The sequence below is a fragment of the Poecilia formosa genome, unplaced genomic scaffold (genome assembly GCF_000485575.1).
Source record: "Poecilia formosa unplaced genomic scaffold, Poecilia_formosa-5.1.2 Scaffold288, whole genome shotgun sequence".
NCBI lineage: Eukaryota > Metazoa > Chordata > Actinopteri > Cyprinodontiformes > Poeciliidae > Poecilia > Poecilia formosa.
The window spans coordinates 34,201-43,902 of record NW_006800227.1 but is presented as its reverse complement, the minus strand read 5'-3'; the positions used below and the strand labels follow the sequence as shown (position 1 = coordinate 43,902).

The 9,702-nt window shown below is 43.5% G+C and overlaps 1 long non-coding RNA gene across 1 annotated transcript; it reads left to right on the top strand.

Annotated features, from left to right (window-relative positions):
- Nucleotides 1-5,139: 5,139 nt before the first annotated feature.
- Nucleotides 5,140-6,584, top strand: LOC103151627 (uncharacterized). Its single transcript, XR_477660.2, has 2 exons — nt 5,140-5,812; nt 6,197-6,584. It is a non-coding gene; the product is annotated as an uncharacterized LOC103151627 (long non-coding RNA).
- Nucleotides 6,585-9,702: the final 3,118 nt, after the last annotated feature.

Genomic DNA, 9,702 nt, shown 5'->3' with positions numbered 1-9,702 from the left:
CGAGCCCAACCGGGTGGTTTCTATTGCCGGTGGAAAAGGGGCAATTTAAAGTCATCAAGCAAATCACAACAGCTGAGAGAAGAACTTAACAGAATGTCGCCAGTGAAAGTCCATGAGTACGAGGAACAAAACAAGACCACCAGAGGGCGGTGTTGTCACATAGAACAGAATGGAATGGGTCAACCACGTCCATTTCTGATGGAACTATCGTGTAAACAAATATTTTTATTTGAAAAATGTTATTTTATTTTTTGAATGTGAGGTAAAACATTCATTCATCATTCACTTTAACCCTCAGCCCCCTGTGAGTATCCCCCCGAACAGGTGCCCTCACAGAGGGTAACGTTTCGGACGAAACATTACTCCGAATCGTTCGCCAGTTGAACATCGGGGGCGAGCGGGTTAACGCCCCTGGACGGATCGCCAGCATGTCACAGGGGGAACACCACATTGGTGCGTTCAAACCAAGAGCGTTTGGAGCATCAGGTGCGTCTGGTTTACATTCACAGTCTATGTGGAACGTCATAAAAACGGTCGAAATGGTTCAAATTATGACACACTGGACGCCCTCAACGCGCCTCCACATGAACTTTGAATGTAAACCAGATGGGCCAGGCATCTGTGATGGGAATGTCCATTTCTTGGTTCTGGTTGATATTCAATGAAAGCTCAACATTTGGTCATACATTGGTCAAAAAGATCCAAATGTTGGATCTTTATGACCTACATTTGATCATGGACACACATTTTTTTTCTTTGTTTGACCATCAACTGCAAATATTGTTTAGATCTTTCCCATAAATGATGGAGGCCATCACCACAGGTTTATCATCAAACCACTTTGTGACAGTCAGCTAAGATGCTCCCTTCTGTTCACAGTGGCCTATCTTCTGGTAAATGGTGTGGCTTTGGTATTCTTTGGTTCATCATATTGGTTCCAGTTGCTGGAAGACCCTTTGAGAAGTTTGCAGAACTTTTTCCTCATCATTTTCCTGCTAATAACTGGCACTTTTGATTTTTAGTCCAGAAGATTTTGACTCTGAGAAAGCCAAGATAGGCCATGTGTGCTGATATTCTGAAGAAAGTCCTTGTTCATGTGTGTAATTTTATACTTCTATCATGTTCAAAATAAATAAAAATAAACAATTAAGTAAAAATAAATAAAGTCTTCATTCTTGGGCAATAGTGTTTAGGAACACCCCTGCAGTTCGCAGCCATTTTTATTTTTTATTTCAAGTAACAAGCAATAGACTGCAACCAGAAATGGATAACTTCTGGTTATTAAATGTATTTTTCAAATTTTACCTCTTCTTGGGTTAATGTGATTCATTAATCTATAATCTGTACATTTTCCTTTTTTGTTTAATTACGTCATAATTTAGACTGAAATTGTCCTGATGTCCACTACATTGGACATGCTGTGAAATTTAAATAAAAAAAATATAAAATAAAAAAAATAATACTAAGGTGTTCATTTTGACCTAAATGGGTAGGAAATCACATAAATACAGAAACTGGAAGACACTTTTTTTCTTCAGTTCTCAGGAGGATCTACATAGGATGTGCAAAGAAATGCTCCAAAAACAGAAAAAGATAGGACAAAAACAGAGCAAGCAGGGAGGGCAGGGAGGGAGCAGAAGAAAAAAGCATCCTCCTTCAATGAGAGTAACCTCCCCTTCTCGAGCAATCATTTTCCACTGATTATATCAGTATACATCCTGTCACGCACCTCTATGGGAACATGAAGGAGGGAGGATGCAAGGCCTCATTGAACAACAGACACAGAGTCAGCTGGCCTTGTGGCATTTCCCCTTGCTGGGCCTTTTTCTTTGGCTTTGTGTTGATCTACTTTACTCCAGTAGATTTTAACACCAGCACAATCTTTTTCAACCTGGGATTCCCCTTTTACTAATTGATCCATGGTGGTGACTGTAACACGAAGACAGCCTGCTATCTTTGGATTGCAGTTGCTTAAAATCCTCCTCACAGGAACTTCCGGTTATGGCTACCCACGAGTTCATCATGCTTAACTCTGTTCCATAAAAATCCTGAATAAATATGGGTATAGACAACTAACTATTTCTTGAAGCGGACCTAATTGATCCAGACAATTACTAAGGGTAGCATGTAGAGGAAGTATTGGGGATGACTGCTGATCTGACATTTGTGGTTTTACGTACTTTTATTGTTGTTTTTATTGTTATGTCCTTTTTATTGTTGTACTGCAGTTTTTGGCCCCTGCTTCCTGGATAAATTTCTCCTACGGGAGACTAATAAACTGTCTGTCTGTCTGTCTCTCTCTCTCTCTCTCACTCACCTGGAATCAACAATGCCAAGTAAGCAGAATAAGGATAAGATACAGATGCTGGCACAAGCAAAGTTAACTAACTTTGGGATGCAGAGCATAGAGCATGAGACCAATGAGGAAGCTAATGCTAGCTAACAGCAACGCAGAATTTCCAGGACATGGTAAAGCTGAATTGACTGATGCCAAAGACGAAATTCTAACTACAATAAAGAGCTTGAAAATTACTTTTCACCCGACTGGATGCCATCATGGAGAAGAAGAAAAAACTGGCTGACTGCATCGAAATAATCACACAGGCGGAGGTACAGGTATCGGCAGTTGAAGATGAGCATTCTGAGGAACTAGTACAAAGTTTGAAAGGAATGAATAAAATGTTGGAAGATAAAGTGATAGACATGGAGACAACATCCTGGCTACATAATTTGAGGCTGGCGGGATTGCCAGAGGGTGCTGAAGGACAGGAACCCTGCTCCTTTCTAGAGCAGTGCATACTGGAGGCATTCGAGGTGGCCCCTCTGCAGAGCCCTATAGTGATGGAGGGAGTGCATTGGGGACCAAAAAGAGGAGGCGGAGCCCCGCCGAGAGCTTTAATTATGAAGTTCCTGAACTACAAGTAGATGGTGGTTATAGAAGCAGCAAAAACAAAGAAGGACATCCTCTACAAAAAAATTCAGGTGCAGTTCTACAATGATCTTGCCACTGAAGTCCATAAGCAGCGGAGAGGTTATGTCGCAGTGCGGCAACAGGTCCAAAAGATGGGTCGCAAACACGGCATAATACACCTTGCTAAACTTCTAACAACTCAGGGATCAAACGCATACACTTGCACAACCCCATGGATGTGCAAGAGTAAGAGTGTTTAGGTTTAAGTTGTAGAATCCCACTTGATTTATATGTATCAGTGCAATGGGGAAATAGCGCCCCCCTCTCTGTGTGGCTGGGTATATGTTGCTGGCTCCTGTACTTGTGCAGACAATGTGCTGAGTGAAGCTGAGTCGTTGCACTGACTCGAACCCCGATATGTTCTCATTCAGGAAATAAACTGCCTGATCACCCAGAAACTCCCCGTCTTCATTCAAAAACTACACAACGCAGAGTTGAAGGGTTACTTGGGCCGGCCTGGTACAGTGGAGTGAAACAGAACCCGGTTACACAAGCATTTATAAACAAGATTAAAGGGTAACCAATAAGTGTAGGTGGGTGATTTAAAAGCTAAATAATACTGAATGTTTACTTTAGATCAGTGGTCCCCAACCTTTTTACCACCACGGACTGGTCAAGGCTTGGCAATCTTACTGCGGACTGGGGGGAAACTGATCCTCCTGTACTGTGAGGTGTATCATGACTGATCTGGTCCAGTCGGTAGAACACTGGGACCGCTCTAATCTAAGATCGAGCATATCGACATTGTTTTGGCCAAACTTTCGCAGCCTGTGGGGATTTCCCTGACAGGGAGAGAGAGGCAGCCTGTTAAATGTGACAGGTAGCCAATCAGACAGCGCGGTGAGAATGAAGGGGAATCCCAAACGTCGCACAACTGAGAGCCTGTTTAATGCAGCAAATAGAGCAACTGCTCACACCATCATTTATCCAAAGCCTTTTTTTTTTGTTACCTCTTTTATCGCTTAAAATGAGTCCACAAACTATTGCTTCAGCATCGTCATCCGTGTTTGTTTATTCTAAATTCACATAAGGTATGTTGGGGATTTTACGAGATTTCCTTCTGTAATTGGGATGTTCGTGACTGGAATCAGTTCATGTGGGGTGTGTTGCTCCTGCCGTGTGACTGGACACAAGAACCGATCGAACCCCTTGTACATCAGCTTGTGTGTCACAGAGGTTTGGAAAATCAACCGACAATTCTTAAATCATGCCGTGTGAACCAGATTTAAGACTCATAAGCTCTACTCCTCTCCTCTCAACCCTAATGCTCTCCGACTCTGGTCGCTATGGTAACGTTTACATATCCCTTCAAAATAAGATAGATGCGCCACAAAAATTAACATGCAATAACGACTAATGGGAGCCCTGAGCTTGTTTCTCTGCAGCGAGACAGTTCCATCTGGGAGTGATGGGAGACAATGACACCCGAGGTGTGTTGCTTAAGCACAGGATGCTTGGTCTCGACGTGGCGAAGCAGTTTGAAGGCTTCATTGCCTCATTATCGTACCGGTCACCGCATATAATGCATGTAATGCATTATGCTGCGTTGCTGAGTGTCGCTGCAAATCAGTCGAGAAATGACCGCAGCTGCTGCGCTCCAGACCGTAATATGGAGAATCTCCCCACTGGACTAGAACCGAACCGAATCACACATTAACAGCAAACAAAAAGGCAGGTGCTCCAGGACAAAAAAAATGAAAGAAAACAGAAGGTTAAAATAATAGCAAATATTGTAAATGTGATAGGAGTTCATTTCTAATGCATTCCAGATGCAAAAAGGTTTTTAAATCTCTCATTACAGAAGTTTCATAATTCAGCTAAAGGTTTCACAAATCACAAACTAGGTTTCAAAAATTCTGCCATTGGCGTAGAATAATCTGCTCCAGATCTGAAGTGTCGATGTATGTTTATTTTTAAAGCACAACAAATGATTTCTTAACACCCATGCCTAGGTGGGCCCCATATGGGGAAAAGGAAGGGAGACCTGATGGGCCCCATATGGGTTTGTCCACGGGTTCCATGGTGGCCCCACATGGGTTTGCCCATGTAGGGCCACAGCCTACGTGGGCCCTACATGGGCACTAAATGGGCAAACCCATGTGGGCCCACCGCCATGTCGGGCCCATGTTGGCTGTGGCCCTACATGGGCAAACCCATGTGGGGCCGCCGTTGTTCAGCAATTGTACTGTTCAAAAAAAAAAATCTGAACAGAAAATGTTCAGCAAATACATCTGAACCTCCGTTATAATCTCCCTTTAGCCATTTCCCAAGTCAGAAGCTACAATCGGAAGTCAACTTAAGCTACGATCCAGTCAGTCAGGAAGGCCGCCACAGCTAGAGGACCAGCCTGACATCTCCTTCTGTGCAGTCCCGTTCTGTTTAGGATCCTGCTCAGAGTATGTATGCTATTAATGGTTTTAACCACAATGCAAAGCAGCATCCGTATCTCCACATGTTGTAGACCAAACATGAAAGGAAACCTGACCAATTCATGTTAGCCACTGTACTAGCCTAGCATAATACCGTCACTTCCTGGACATAAAATTATCACGTTTATACAAGATACGTATCACGTTATAACGTGATAGTGTAACCCAGCTGTATTTTATTTGTTTGTTCTGTGTTATTTGCTCTTCTGTATTGTTTTTACCTTATGGGTAGTGTCCCTTTAAGAGCAAAGCACGACATCACTTTACGGCAGCGTTCCGACTGCAGTTACTAGGGAAACTCCCGGGCTTTAGAGTTTCAGAGCTGCTGCGGAGTAGAGACATGCCAGTCTCTGCCGTCCTTCTGCATAGCGCTTGACTTCTTTATGCCTGATATATGATGTTTTCCTGCTAGGTGAGCATTACTGGAGATTTGTAATGTCGTATGTGCTCTTAATTTTATGTACCAAGTCGTCGCTAATTCTGTAATGTTTTAGAAACCAAACTCCTGTTTTACCGTGGGTATTGTGAGTTAAAATGACTGTCGAGTTTGTTGTGTTAAGTGACATATTTCATTTTCATCTATGTTCATGAGGTCCTTATTATTTTATGGAGTTATATTCCTGATAAAGAATCTTACGTGCTGTTTTAAAATGGAGCACACCGCTCTTGGTTACTAGGGAAACTCCCGGGCTTTAGAGTTTCAGAGCTGCTGCGGAGTAGAGACATGCCAGTCTCTGCCGTCCTTCTGCATAGCGCTTGACTTCTTTATGCCTGATATATGATGTTTTCCTGCTAGAAAGGGACACTGGGAAGGTGCTCCTGTGCCTGCGGAGGAAGAGAGAGAGGCCGCGGAGTTTCTGTGTCTGTGGACATCGGCTGCCGTCGTCATTCTGGGTCGCCATCCCAGCCAGGACAACCTCTTTCATCGTTTTGTACGAATCAGACACACACACAAATATAGAGCTCTATATGAACTATTTTTTTTTGCTGGCCAGCTACTTTTAATTAATTTTTTTTCTTTTTACCAAGGACCCTGAAAGGATTCTTTATAATCGAAGTATTTTTTTTTCTCTTTGTGGGTTTTTCCAGGAAAACTGTATGACAGTGTTGAGACGAAGTTGGATGTGTTTCAGTCCAGTAACTTGTAATAAACATAACTGGTTGATAGTAAACTGCTATCTGAACCCGAGTAGATTCTGTTCTTTGGTTACAATAGCGCTCAAATTTTTTTTCCCTGCGTGATAGCATACATACTCTCACCCATAGACATAAATACGTAGACACCTCATGGGGCGGGTCGGCCCATTGCTGCGATACGTAACAGCGTCCGCCATATTGAATGTGGAATATGTGCCAGTAAGCTAATACAAGTAAATGGACCGAACAATAAAGTATTTTAAATTAATACCTGTCATTGACACATTTTCTCACACACATTAATATATTTGGTAATCACAGAAATGACTAAAGACAGAGTTTCTAACTTTTGATGTGATTATTTAATTGTTTCGGAGCATTTCTGAATAAAGAGCACAATGTTTTTATTTGATAGAAATTATTCTGATCATTTTTATATTAACAATGATGAAAAGACACACTTTTACAGTGTTTAAAGAACATATTTACGTAATTCCATAATTTAATGTACATTTAACGTTTCAAGACAAACAAATTATTTTCTTGTATTTATTTTTTATACATTGAGAAATGACTTTTTATTTATAAATCAGTCATTGTAAATAAACTACACATTTTTCTTACTTTTTTCCAAAGAAAAATATTTATTACAGAATGTCAACTCTGACAAAGAGTGAAAATAATTCTAACAGAGTAAATTATTTTTATTTCATTACATAAGCTGTATTAATACACTAATACTTCAGATTGAGATATTTAACAATACACAAAAAGTGAAAGAATAAAACATTTATTTATTAAACTGGGAGCACTGGTCACAGGCTTCAGTCTGCTGGTCACACTGGGAGAACTCAATGACTTCTGAGACGTCCTGGTTCACAGGCTGAAGCCTGTGTTCACACAAAACCAGTGTGAACCAGTGTTCACACAAAAGTGTAATAGAAAATACATATATGTTTCCTTGACATTAAGAAAAAGACATTTTCAGCATGTTGGGCTCTGACTCGTAGCATCTTTATAGCTAAATCCCGACATGGTGAAGCTGAGCTGGAAACAGACTGAAGAACAGCAGCTCCAGCTCTGATCCTGACTGATCTTTCCTCACTAAATCCTCTGGTTTTTAATGAACTTCTCCTCTAACAGCGGTTTCTCATCACCTCTCTCTCATTGGAAAACACAGTGTGAAAACGTTAGCTGGTATGCTAACAATCAGCGGTTACTTCGGGCCAATTAAGCTACATAGGAAATATTTCTGGGTTGTTTAGAAGCGAATTTCTAGCTGCAAAGTCAAGTAATTCTGATATTTCATCCTTACCTGTGGAAGGTAATGGCAATGAATCCAATTTGTTTCGTAAAACAGTTGAAACAAGTTCACACAGCACAGGAGCTCCGATCGCCCTGCTGCCACATAGAAGATGGCGGACGCTGTTACATACGACTGCAGCCATAGACATAATATAAGGATAGACCCTCATGGACCGCTCTCGCCTATTGTCGCTGACGAGATTTAGGGCAGCCATCTTGGAGCGGTACGCCACTCCACTCAGCCTTATGTGTTTAGCAGCACAATGACGTATCAGCGCATTTAATCGATCATAACACACTTTTTTGTTACTGGAAACCATATTCAAACATCTATCAAAGCTACATTTATAAATAATTGTATTTTTTAAGTATGTTTTTAATACATAGTTCATCATATTTNATTCTTCTGTAGAGGCGAAAAGGGACTCGGGCAACCAATGGGTAACAATCCATGGGGTGATGAGGGGGAAATCCAGAAAGCCAGGAACTCAGACTAGTGATGGGTCCGGCAACACCGATGCGTCGGCGCAAGCGTCAAGCCCATAGACCAAAACCTGTGTCGGTGCGCGTATTGGTTTCAGCAAGTCGCGTGACCAATACAGGAACTGTTTCGAAATGACACTGGATGCCAAACTGTGTTTATCAGGAAGCGAATCTGTCAAATGTCATGGTAGGGTCTAGTTTTCGCACCCACATGCAAGCACAAGATCAGGAGGTGTGTTCGAATAATGATACATTTTAATGAGAACAAAGGTAAATAAAAAGTTGATCAGGATTCTGAGGAGGGGACCGGGTCTTCTGTCTGTCAACGAGAGGTAAGTAGTTAAAGGTGGATTCAGGGGTCATGGGAATCTGTGTTGCAGGCAGATGATAGGGCGTCTTACTTTCTGGAGAGTGCGTCGGGATCCTGAACCAGATGAGGGGAATGCAGGAGAATCCAGGTACCGGTAGGTTGGTGAGGTGGAGGACGTTGGAGGGCGGAACAGGCAAGTTTTACTGTGGGAGCGGCGGAGCTGGTGGCCGACAGGGTCCGGGTGGGACCTCGCTTCCAGGATTAGTAGCGACCAGCAGGTACTACCTGTGGGCCAGGTAGGGTATCCTCTGGGGCCGGACCCGGAGGGATTGTGCACAGACTAGTGCGGCCCACTGGGATCCCCGGTGGCTCCACTAAGGGAACTGAGGTGAACCAGGAAGCGGCAGAGTCACAGGAGCTCTGAACAGCAACGGGAAACTCCGTAGTAAGCTAACACTCAGGCACTGAAGAGTCGACCAGCCGCTTCTTAAATACTGCACCGCAGTCATCTCCAAATAGACAACAGGTGTGTCTACCGGATTGGAGAACGCCTCTCCAGGGACCCAACCACCCGACGACACCTGGTGGAAAGGGAAGGAAGCAGCAGGCGCNCCCCCCCCTCAACGGTCGCCACCTGGCGACTGAGCAGAAGTGGAGGGGAGGGAAGAGGCAAAGTCTCTGATCAGGGAGGGGTCAAGGATAAAGGAACGAGGTACCCAGGAGCGTTCCTCCGGACCGTAGCCCTCCCAGTCAACCAGATACTGATAGCCTCGACCTCGCCGACGAGAGGCCACGATCCGGCGGACGGAGTAGGCTGGATGTCCATCAATGACACGGGCGGGAGGAGGGGGTTCGGCTGGAGGGCAGAGTGCGCTGGACTGGACTGGCTTTAACTGAGAAACATGGAAGGTAGAGTGAATGCGGAGAGACGGGGGAAGGCGGAGACGGACGGCTGCAGGACTGACCACTGACAGGATCTCAAATGGGCCGATGTACCTAGGCGCCAACTTTTTAGACATCGCTTTCAAGGGGACATCACGGGTGGATAGCCAAACCCTTTGGCCGAC